Genomic DNA, 12,501 nt, shown 5'->3' with positions numbered 1-12,501 from the left:
CTGCGCCGATGTAACGATTAGATGAGGTGACTCGTGTAGCGTACCTGCAGCAGTACACGTGGAAATCTCGCAGGACATCGTAATAATTGTCACTAAGGGGAGGAGAAGGATGAAGAGACAGACCAAGCATAACCATTATAATGTGTACTTAAAGAGTCAACTTTATATTTGTTAAAAAACAAGCAATACAAACACTTTCTACAAAGTGAGCATAATCACGTTGATACCAACACTCCCAGAGAAGACCAAATACAAAAAGAATCACAGATTAGTCTTCCTTACAAGTATTAATGCAAAAATTCAAACTGAAATATTATCATGCCAAAACCAGCAGCACATTAAACAAGCAAAACACCACAATCAAGCGGCATTTATTCCAGAATGCAAGAATGGCTGGGGTTGAGGATGTCTGTGGATACACTGCATCCTATAAAGAGATCCAAAAGGGAAAACCATAAGTGCATCTCTGTGGATGCTGATGGGGTCTTTTACAAATTCAACATCCATTCTTGATTTTTAAAAATAAAACAAAAAAATTAGAATATAGGGATACTTCTTCAACATGACAAAGTATTTCTTAGTTCAAGATCTAATATTATGCTTAATGAAATTCACTAGAAACAATTCCACCAATGTCATGAAAAATACAAGTATGGCCATTGTCACCGCTGTCCCCTAGGATCTATGAACTCTGTTGGATACGAGAAAGAACGTAGAGATATATGGAACAGAAGAAGCAAAATGATCACTTTTTGCAGGTATGCTCTACACTTAGAAAAGCAAAGAGAATAAATTGAAAACTAAACAGTGTAAGAAGGAGGATGGGGAGTTACAGAGAGCAAAAGCATTGGTGTGTACAAACAGCGGCCAGATAGAAAATACAACAAAACAGTCCATTTACAACAGCACCAACAATACAAAGATAAAGCACCCAGGAACAAACTTAATAATAAATGTGTGTTTTGTGTGAAGAAAAGTTTTTAAAAAGTGTGAGGGATACAAATGGAAAGAGGGAAAAGCACACCGTGTTCTTAGGTAGGGATACTCCACATTGTAAATACATCACTTCTCCCAAACATCATTTGCACATGTGATGTGATCTACACAAAAATACAGATGGCGTTATGTTGGAGGTGGGGCAGGCCACTCCAAAGGTGACCAGCCTGATTCTAAACTTTAGGTGAAAGTAAATAGCCAAGAAAAACCAGTAAAATTCCGAATGTAATTACACTATGTAATGAGAAGGAAGTAGCTGTGCAGTATTGAGCCATGCTATTAAGAACCCATCGGCACAGATAAATAACTAGAAAGACACATCAGTGGAAAAGAATAGAAAATCAAGAAATATACCCAAATATATATGCCAATTTAGTACATAATAAAGATGGCATGGCGCCTTTCTTAGGTAAGGGGAAAATTTAATAAATGGGATTAGAGTAACCAGGTTGTCATCTGAAAGAAAGAAGAAAATTAAATCTCTATTTCTTTATACCTCACCCCAGAATGATTCCAGATGGGTCAAAGATTTAAGTGCCAAACAAAACAAAAACAGAAAAGATCTAGAAGAGGCCAAGGAAGAAATGTTATAACCTCACAGTGGGAAAGACATTTCTACCTCCATTGCACAACCCAGGGGTCGTGGAAGAAAAAAAAATGAAATTTTAAATGATACACACAAAAGTTTTCTAACCTGCATGGCAAAACAGACCCCAAGTGAAGTCAAATGACAGATGACTCAGTAGGATAATTACTTGTAATGAGCACCCCACACAGGAGATCATTTTTCTCATATATAAAGAGCTCCTACAGCTCTATAAAAATAAAGATCAATAACCCAATATTTTAAAAAGCCAAAGGATATGAACAGACATTTCTCGGAAAAGAAAATGTAAATGGGTTTGAAACATAATAAAAGATGTTCAACATATAAAAAGATGATCAACCCCATATGTGTAACAGAAATGCAAATTAAAACTACACTGACAGACAAAATTGATAAATTGAACCTCATCAAAATTCAAAACTTTTGCACTTCAAAAGATGCCATCAAGAAAATACAAAGACAAAAACATACTGGGGGAAGATATTTGAAAACGAATACCTGATAAGGGGTTTGTATCCAGGATAAACAAAGAATTCTTGTGTCTCAATAAGAAGACAATTCAATCAAAAAATGGGTAAAAGACTTGAATAGATGGGGTGCCTGGGTGGCTCAGTCGTTAAGCATCTGCCTTTGGCTCAGGTCATGATCCCAGGGTCCTGGGATCGAGTCCCACATCGGGGTCCCTGCTCGGTGGGCAGTCTGCTTCTCCCTCTCCCTCTCCCTCTGCTTGTGTGCTCTCTCTCTCCTTCTCTTTCAAATAAATAAATAAAATCTTTAAAAAAAAAAAAAAGACTTGAATAGACAATTCACAAAGGATCATAAATGAATAGTTAATTAGCACATGAAAAGATGCTTGGCATCCTTAGTCTTTAGGGAGATAAAACATAAAACTACAGTGAGACCATTTCATTCCCACTAGGATGGCCATAATCAAGAAGACAGACAGTAACAAATGTAGAGGGTGTAGAGGAAAAGGAACCCTCCTATGGTGCTGGTAGGAATGCAAAATGGCACAGCCGTTTTGGGAAACACTTGTCACTTTCTTAAAAGTTAAACATAAATGGAGGGGGGGCGGAGCAAGATGGCGGAGGAGTAGGAGACCTGGATTTCGTCTCCTCTCAGGAATTCAGCTGGATAGGGATCAAACCATCCTGAACACCTACGAACTCAACAGGAGATCGAAGAAAAGAAGATCAACAACTCTCTCATCAGAAAAGCGACCACTTTTTGGAAGGTAGGACGTGCGGAGGCGATATTCGGGAGGATAGACGGCGGGGGAGGGGCCTCCATTGGCCGCTTCTGGCAAGTGATAGAGCCGCAGAGCACAAAATCAGAACTTTTAAAAGTCTGGCCCACTGAGGGACGTCACTCTGGTGGCTAAGCTGGGGGTGGAAGCCTCGTGGGATAGTGCGGTCTCAGGACCCTCGGGGTCACAGAAAGACCGGGGGTGCCTGAGTGTGGCAGAGCTCCCAGGTAACGGAGCAGGGAAGCCGGCTGCAGAGGCGGAGCCCAGGCGCGGGCTCTCAGCTCGGGGTGGCCATAAACCGTGATCCGCGGCACAGTCGGGCCCCTGCTCCTCCAGCAGGGACCCAACAAGCGGCAGATCCGGGGAGACTCACCTTGTTCCCCCGGGAGGAGAGGTGCGGAAGCGCACCACAGGGATCTGCTGGGTTTGGAGACTCCACACGGGGTCGGGTGCCAGAGATAGAAATGCTCGGTCACAGGCCAGGTGAGCACGGAGTGCGGCCGGAGACCGGGGAGACGGGAGTGACTGACGGCTTTTCTCTGGGGGCTCACTGAGGAGCGGGGCCCCGAGTTCTCGGCTCCTCCGGGGCGGAGATTGGGAGGCCGCCATTTTCACTCTCGTCCTCCAAAGCTGTACGGAAAGCTCGCAGGGAACAAAAGCTCCCGAGAGCAACCCGAGCAGATTACTTAGTCCCCACCGGGCAAGGGCGGGGCAATTCCACCTCCGGCAAAGACTTTTGGAAACCACGGCAACAGGCCCCTCCCCCAGAAGATCAGCAAGAACAGCCAGCCAAGACCAAGTCTACCGATCAATGAGAACGGCAGAACTCCAGCGCTAGGGGAATACTGCACATAGAATCCATGGCTTTTTTACGATGATTCTTTAGTCTTTCAAAGTTAATTATTTTTAACTTTTTTTTTTTTGAATTTTTCTTTTTCCCTTTTTCAACCAACATCTTATCAATCCCTTTTTTAAAAAACATTTTTATTTTTCATTTTTAGAGTCATATTCTATCCCTTCATAGTAGTTACCTGCATTTTTGGCATATATATATAAGTTTTTCTCTCTTTAAAATTTTGAAATAGTTTCTTCTAACAGATCAAAATATACCCTAAATCTCTAGTGTATGGTTTTTTTCTACTCCCCTGCCTGATCACATTCTTTCCCCTTTTTTTTTTCTTTTTTTAATCCTCTTCTTTCTTTTTTCAGACAACTTCTTATCAATTCCTTTTATAAAATTTTTTATAATTTTCACCTTTACAGTCATATTCCATCCTTTCATCATATCAACCCTTATTTTTGTACATATATAAGTTTTTCTTTCTTTAAAATTTTGCGAGGCACTTTCATCTAACAGACCAAAATACACCCAAAATCTAGTGTGTGGCACTGATCTATGTACCAGCCTGATCATATTTGATCATATTCTGGTTTTTTTTTTGTTTTGTTTTGTTCTGTTTTTGTTTGTTTTTATCTTTATCTTTTACTTTTACTTTTTTTTTCTTTTTCTTTTTTCTCTCTTTCCCTTTCTTTTCCCCCTGCTTCAGGGGGAACAAATCTTTTCTGATTTGTTGAGAGTATTTTTCTGGGGACGTTGTTACCCTGTTAGCATTTTGTTCTCTCATTCATCTCTTCTCCTCTGGACAAAATGACAGGACGGAAAAAATCACCTCAACAAAAAGAACAAGAGGTAGTACCAACTGCCAGGGACCTACTCAATACGGACATTAGTACAATGTCGGATCTAAAGTTCAAAATCATCACTTTAAAGATACTAGCTGGGCTTGAAAAAAACATGGAAGTTATTAGAGAAACACTTTCTGGAGAAATAAAAGAACTAAAATCTAACCAAGTCAAAATCAAAAAGGCTATTAATGAGGTGCAATCAAATATGGGGGCACTAACTGCTAGGATAAATGAGGCAGAAGAGAGAATCAGTGATATAGAAGACCAAATGATGGAAAATAAAGAAGCTGAGAAAAAGAGAGATAAACAACTACTGGATCACGGGGCAGAATTCAAGAGATAAGTGATGCCATAAGACGAAACAACATTAGAATAATTGGGATCCCAGAAGAAGAAGAAAGAGAGAGAGGGGCAGAAGGTATACTGGAGTAAATTATAGCAGAGAACTTCCCTAATTTGGGGAAGGAAACAGGCATCAAAATCCAGGAAGCACAGAGAACACTTCTCAAAATCAATAAAAATAGGTCAACACTCCGACATCTAATAGTAAAACTTACGAGTCTCAGAGACAAAGAGAAAATCCTGAAAGCAGCTCCGGAGAAGAGATATGTAACCTACAAGGGTAGAAACATTAGATTGGCAACAGACCTATCCACAGAGACCTGGCAGGCCAGAAAGGACTGGCAGGATATATTCAGAGCACTAAATGAGAAAAATATGCAGCCAAGAATACTCTATCCAGCTAGGCTGTCATTGAAAATTGAAGGAGAGATAAAAAGCTTCCAGGGCAAACAAAAACTAAAGGAATTTGCAAACACAAAACCAGCCCTACAGGAAATCTTGAAAGGGGTCCTCTAAGCAAAGAGAGAGCCTAAAAGCAACATAGACCAGAAAGGAACACAGACAATATACAGTAACAGTCACCTTACAGGCAATACAATGGCACTAAATTCCTATCTTTCAATAGTTACCCTGAATATAAATGGGCTAAATGCCCCAATCAAAAGACACAGGCTATTAGATTGGATAAAAAAACAAGACCCATCGATATGCTCTCTGCAAGAGACTCATTTTAGACCCAAAGACACCCCAGATTGAAAGTGAGGGGGTGGAAAACCATTTACCATGCTAATGGACACCAAAAGAAAGCTGGGGTGGCAATCCTTATATCAGACAAATTAGAGTTTAAACCAAAGACTGTAATAAGAGATGAGGAAGGACACTATATCCTACTTAAAGGGTCTATCCAACAAGAAGATCTAACAATTGTAAATATCTATGCCCCTAACATGGGAGCAGCCAATTATATAAGCCAATTAATAACAAAAGCAAAGAAACACATCGACAACAATACAATAATAGTGGGGGACTTTAACATCCCCCTCACTGAAATGGACAGATCATCTAAGCAAAAGATCAACAAGGAAATAAAGACTTTAAATGACACACTGGACCAAATGGACTTCACAGACATAATCAGAACATTCCATCCCAAAGCAACGGAATACACATTCTTCTCTAGTGCCAATGGAACATTCTCCAGAATTGATCACATCTTAGGTCATAAATCAGGTCTCAACTGGTACCAAAAGATTGGGATCATTCCCTGCCTATTTTCAGACCACAATGCTTTGAAACTAGAACTCAATCACAAGAGGAAATTCGGAAAGAACTCAAATACATGGAGGCTAAAGAGCATCCTACTAAAGAATGAGTGGGTCAACTAGGAAATTAAAGAAGAATTAAAAAAATTCATGGAAACCAATGAAAATGAAAACACAACTATTCAAAATCTTTGGGATGCAGCAAAGGCAGTCCTAAGAGGAAAGTATATAGCAATACAAGCCTTTCTCAAGAAACAAGAAAGGTCTCAAATACACAACCTAACCCTACACCTAAAGGAGCTGGAGAAAGAACAGCAAATAAAGCCTAAACCCAGCAAGAGAAGAGATATCATAAAGATCAGAGCAGAAATCAATGAAATAGAAACCAAAAGAATAGTAGAACAGATCAATGAAACTAGGAGCTGGTTCTTTGAAAGAATTAACAAGATTGATAAACCCCTGGCCAGACTTATCAAAAAGAAAAGAGAAATGACCCAAATCAACAAAATCATGAATGAAAGAGGAGAGATCACAACCAACACCAAAGAAATACAAACAATTATAAGAACATATTATGAGCAACTCTATGCCAGCAAATTAGATAATCTGGAAGAAATGGATGCATTCCTAGAGATGTATCAACTACCAAAACGGAACCAGGAAGAAATAGAAAACCTGAACAGACCTATAACCACTAAGGAAATTAAAGCAGTCATCAAAAATCTCCCAACAAACAAAAGCCCAGGGCCAGATGGCTTCCCAGGGGAATTCTACCAAACATTTCAAGAAGAATTAATACCTATTCTTCTGAAACTGTTCCAAAAAATAGAAATGGAAGGAAAACTTCCAAACTCATTTTATGAGGCCAGCATTACCTTGATCCCAAAACCAGACAAAGACCCCATCAAAAAAGAGAATTACAGACAATATCCCTGATGAACATGGATGCAAAAATTCTCACCAAAATATTAGCCAATAGGATCCAACAGTACATTAAAAGGATTATTCACCACGACCAAGTGGGATTTATCCCTGGGCTGCAAGGTTGGTTCAACATCCGCAAATCAATCAACGTGATACAATACATTAACAAAAGAAAGAACAAGAATCATATGATCCTCTCAATAGATGCAGAAAAAGCATTTGACAAAGTACCGCATCCTTTCTTGATCAAAACTCTTCAGAGTATAGGCATAGAGGGTACATACCTCAATATCATAAAAGCCATCCATGAAAAACCTACAGCGAATATCATTCTCAATAGGGAAAAACTGAGAGCTTTCCCCCTAAGGTCAGGAACGCGGCAGGGATGTCCACTATCACCACTGCTATTCAACATAGTATTGGAAGTCCTAGCCACAGCAATCAGACAACAAAAAGAAATCAAAGGCATCCAAATCGGCAAAGAAGAAGTCAAACTCTCACTCTTTGCAGATGATATGATACTTTATGTGGAAAACCCAAAAGACTCCACCCCAAAACTGCTAGAACTCATACAGGAATTCAGTAAAGTGGCAGGATATAAAATCAATGCACAGAAGTCAGTGGCATTCCTATACACCAACAACAAGACAAAAGAAAGAGAAATTAAGTTGATCCCATTTACAATTGCACCCAAAACCATAAGATACCTAGGAATAAATCTAACCAAAGAGGCAAAGGATCTGTACTCAGAAAACTATAAAATACTCACGAAAGAAATTGAGGAAGACATAAAGAAATGGAAAAACGTTCCATGCTCATGGATTGGAAGAACAAATATTGTGAAGATGTCAATGCTACCTAGAGCAATCTACACATTCAATGCAATCCCCATCAAAATACCATCTACTTTTTTCAAAGAAATGCAACAAATAATCCTAAAATTTGTATGGAACCAGAAAAGACCCCAAATAGCCAGAGGAATGTTGAAAAAGAAAAGCAAAGCTGGCGGCATCACAATTTCGGACTTCCAGCTCTATTACAAAGATGTAACCATCAGGACAGTATGGTACTGGCACAAAAACAGACACATAGATCAATGGAACAGAATAGAGAGCCCAGAAATGGACCCTCAACTCTATGGTCAACTAATCTTTGACAAAGCAGGAAAGAATGTCCAATGGAAAAAGGACAGTCTCTTCAACAAATGGTGTTGGGAAAATTGGACAGCCACATGCAGAAGAATGAAACTGGACCATTTCCTTACACCACACACAAAAATAGACTCCAAATGGTTGAAAGACCTCAATGTGAGACAGGAGTCCATCAAAATCCTAAAGGGGAACACAGGCAGCAACCTCTTCGACCTCAGCCAAAGCAACTTCTTCCTAGAAACATCGCCAAAGGCAAGGGAAGCAAGGGCAAAAATGAACTATTGGGACTTCATCAAGATAAAAAGCTTTTGCAAAGCAAAGGAAACAGTCAACAAAACCAAAAGACAACCGACAGAATGGGAGAAGATATTTGCAAATGACATATCAGATAAAGGGCTAGTATCCAAAATCTATAAAGAACTTATCAAACTCAACACCCAAAGAACAAATGATCCAATCAAGAAATGGGCAGAAGACATGAACAGACATTTTTCCAAAGAAGACATCCAAATGGCCAACAGACACATGAAAAAGTGCTCAACATTGTTCGGCATTAGGGAAATCCAAATCAAAACCTCAATGAGATACCACCTCACACCAGTCAGAATGGCTAAAATTAACAAGTCAGGAAACGACAGATGTTGGCAGGGATGCAGAGAAAGGGGAACTCACCTACACTGTTGGTGGGAATGGAAGCTGGTGCAGCCACTCTGGAAAACAGTATGGAGGTTCCTCAAAAAGTTGAAAATAGAGCTACCATATGATCCAGCAATGGCACTACTGGGTATTTACCCCAAAGATACAAATGTAGGGATCCGAAAGGGTACGTGCACCCCGATGTTTATAGCAGCAATGTCCACAATAGCCAAACTGTGGAAAGAGCCAAGATGTCCATCAACAGATGAATGGATAAAGAAGATGTGGTATATATATATACAATGGAATATTATGCAGCCATCAAAAGGAATGAGATCTTGCCATTTGAAATGACGTGGATGGAACTGGAGGGTATTATGCTGAGCAAAATAAGTCAAACAGAGAAAGACATGTATCATATGACCTCACTGATATGAGGAATTCTTAATCTCAGGAAACAAACTGAGGGTTACTGGAGTGGGGGGTGGGGTGGGAGGGATGGGGTGACTGGGTGATAGACACTGGGAAGGGTATCTGCTATGGTAAGTGCTGCGAATTGTGCAAGACTGTTGAATCTCAGATCTGTACCTCTGAAACAAATAATGCAATATATGTTAAGAAAAAAGAAAAAGAAGTAGAAGATAGCAGGAGGGGAAGAATGAAGGGGGGGGAATCGGAGGGGGAGACAGACCATGAGAGACGATGGACTCTGAAAAACAAACTGAGGGTTCTAGAGGGGAGGGGCGTGGGAGGATGGGTTAGCCTGGTGATGGGTATTAAAGAGGGCACGTTCTGCATGGAGCACTGGGTGTTACGCACAAATAATGAATCATGGAACACTACATCTAAAGCTAATGATGTAATGTATGGTGATTAACATAACAATACAAAAAATTTTTTTTAAAAAGTTAAACAGAAACGTACCAAATGAGCCAGCAGCCCACTGTTGGTACTCTATCCAAGAGAAATGAGAATGTGTCCACACAAAGAAGTTTGTACATGAATATAGGGGCATTACTCATAATAGTCAAAAATTTGGAACAGCTTAAATATCCATCAACTGGTGACTGGATAGGCAAATGTAGTGCATCGGCAATGGAATATTATTTGGATTTCCTATAAAAAATGAAACACCAATTGGGATATGCTACAACATTTGGAGACTCAAAACCATGATGCAAAGGGAAAGGAACCAGACCTAAGAGACCACATATTATGTGATTCCATTTATAGGAAACATCCAGACAAAGTGAATAGAGGCAGGGAGGCGATTAGAAGAGACCTGGCAAGGAATGAAGGAAAAGGAAAGACTGACAGTGGACATGAGGGGTCACACTGGGGTGATGGAAATGTTCCAAAACTGGCTCATGGTGATGGTTGCCAGACTTGGTAGACGTACTTAAAATGATTGAATCGTACCCTTGGAATGGATGGATGTATACTATGTAAAATATATCTCAATAAAATTATAATATATTATATTCTTATAAAAGAAAACAGGTGGTAGGCCAGATTTGGCCTTCAGACACCACAGTTTACTAAAAATATGGTGGCTGACTTAACAGGGCAATCGAGGGCACTCCTCACTTTGGGAGGTTTTGTTATAGCTGAAGCGCGTGAGCAAAATAAATTCACCACTGGCATCTAAAAAAACCCAAAAGAACTACAACGACAGACCATTTCTTCAGCTGTTCAGTTGGCAAACATTAGACACCGTGTCACACTGTATCAGAGCATATGGGGAAACCAGCGGTCGCCCGCATGGCTGGCAGAGGGGTGAATTGGCACAGCCCAAAGGAGGCAGTTTGACAGTATTAAAAATGTACCTACATACCCTTGATCCAGCATTTCTACTTTTAGGAATTTATCTTGCAAATATGCTCATACACCTGCAAAATTATATTTGTGGGCATTTATGTGTGCAGCATTATTAGTAACAGCAGACAATTGGAAACAACCTAATTCCACTGGTAGGAGAACGGCCAGATCATCCCCAGTACACCCATACAAACAGAACAGGGAAGCTCTTTATGTACTGCTAAGAAAGCCAGGGACATTAGTAGGAGGAAAATGCACAACAAGGGCAGTGTGTATGAGACACTGACATTGGAATAAAATGGCCCATCTATGTTTACATTGTGTATCTGTGTGTACACGTGTACATATTAGTGTACTTTGGAAGATTTTGCTAGAGTTGAAAATCAAGAGCAAAGCAAATTCAACATTGGCTTAAAAAAGAGTCAAACTCCCAATCACACACCATTTTCAAGTGTGTGGTTGGCGAACATAACACAGCAGTGTGTGTGTCTGTGTGTGTGTACGCAGGTGTATTTGCATATAGCTATATAAAATGTCTCTGGAAGCACCTCCAAGGTATTGGGGCTGCTTTAGAAAGCGGATCTTGCTGGCTGGCTCACAGCATAAGAACGGAACATTTCACGACTTGAACTTTTGTAAGTTTTGAATTGTGGGCCACGTGAACGTATTTATCAAAGTATTAAATAAATAAACTAAGTAAGGATATAGAGGAAATAAATAGTACAATGGAGAAGGATTTACAAGGTACACTGAATTGTATGTTCCACAAATAAGGATTCCTCCTTTTTGTAGCTGCTCACAGTTTATACATCAGGTCATTTATTAAAAATTGTTGGTACATTTCTGAAAGCTTCCAAACTTCCAAGGACCAAAAAAAAAATGCTCATGTTTCCTAAGTGCTTCAAACATAAAATCCTGAGCAACCACGATTTAGCTCTATGAGTTGAAGTGAACCTGATCCCCAAGGAAAACATTGCCACTTGGACAAGGGACTTTTAATTCCATCTAGAGACACGTTTTTTATTACCAAATAATGTGCACAACACATATGGCACCTCTTACGCTCGCCAGCACCCTTTTCCTGAGCCTCATCACACCGAGAGCTTCACGGGAGCCTAGGGGATGGGTTGGCCTGCAGATAGTGGGAAGAGGGCACGTGACTAATGGCTATAGTGTTGGTGTTTTTTTTAAGTCCAGATGAGACCAGAATATCCTACTTTGTTCACAGTAAAGCTGTCTGTTATACTTTTAAAAGTGTGAACTAAACTCCTAAGAACAACATAGGTAGAAATATCAAAATATAATACTAGAAAATAAACTTCAGCACTGTAGTAAATCACTAATAAGGCATAAACAAGTAGACTGGATCCCAGGAGGATGGTTTGGTAGAACATAGTAGACGTGCAATGATACTAGCCCTTTGGTTTAATTGCATACCATGCTCTCCAGAGGTAACCACTGTACTGAATTTGATGTTTGTCATTCCCTCATATTTCTGTGTACTTTGACTACATATGTATATATCCTGAAACTGTAGAGTGTTATTTTTTTATTTAACCATATGTATTTTGTACGATAGAATAAATTTACATATGTTGTTCCACATCTTGCCTCTTTTCTTTCTATGTTGTGAAATTCATCCTGGTTAGCGCCTGTTTGAATCCCACCTCAGCACTCACCAGCTGTGTGTCCTTGGCCACGAGACTGAACTCTTTGTGCCCTGTTCTCTTATCAATAAAACGGGCTGGTAACAGCTCGCATCCCTAGGCTGCATTTAGCAGTAAATGAGTTCATCTTTGTGCAGCTCTTAGAACCATGCTTGGTTTATCATAA

The 12,501-nt window shown here is 39.9% G+C and overlaps 1 protein-coding gene across 1 annotated transcript in view; it reads left to right on the top strand.

Moving 5' to 3' along the window:
• The window catches only part of IQCA1 (IQ motif containing with AAA domain 1), a 159,203-nt gene that overhangs the window by 73,949 nt on the left and 72,753 nt on the right, over positions 1–12,501 (top strand). The window lies entirely within an intron of this gene.

Source organism: Neomonachus schauinslandi, chromosome 3 (assembly GCF_002201575.2).
Source record: "Neomonachus schauinslandi chromosome 3, ASM220157v2, whole genome shotgun sequence".
NCBI lineage: Eukaryota > Metazoa > Chordata > Mammalia > Carnivora > Phocidae > Neomonachus > Neomonachus schauinslandi.
Note: the sequence above shows the minus strand (reverse complement) of the source record. Positions and strands in the feature narration are given on the sequence as shown.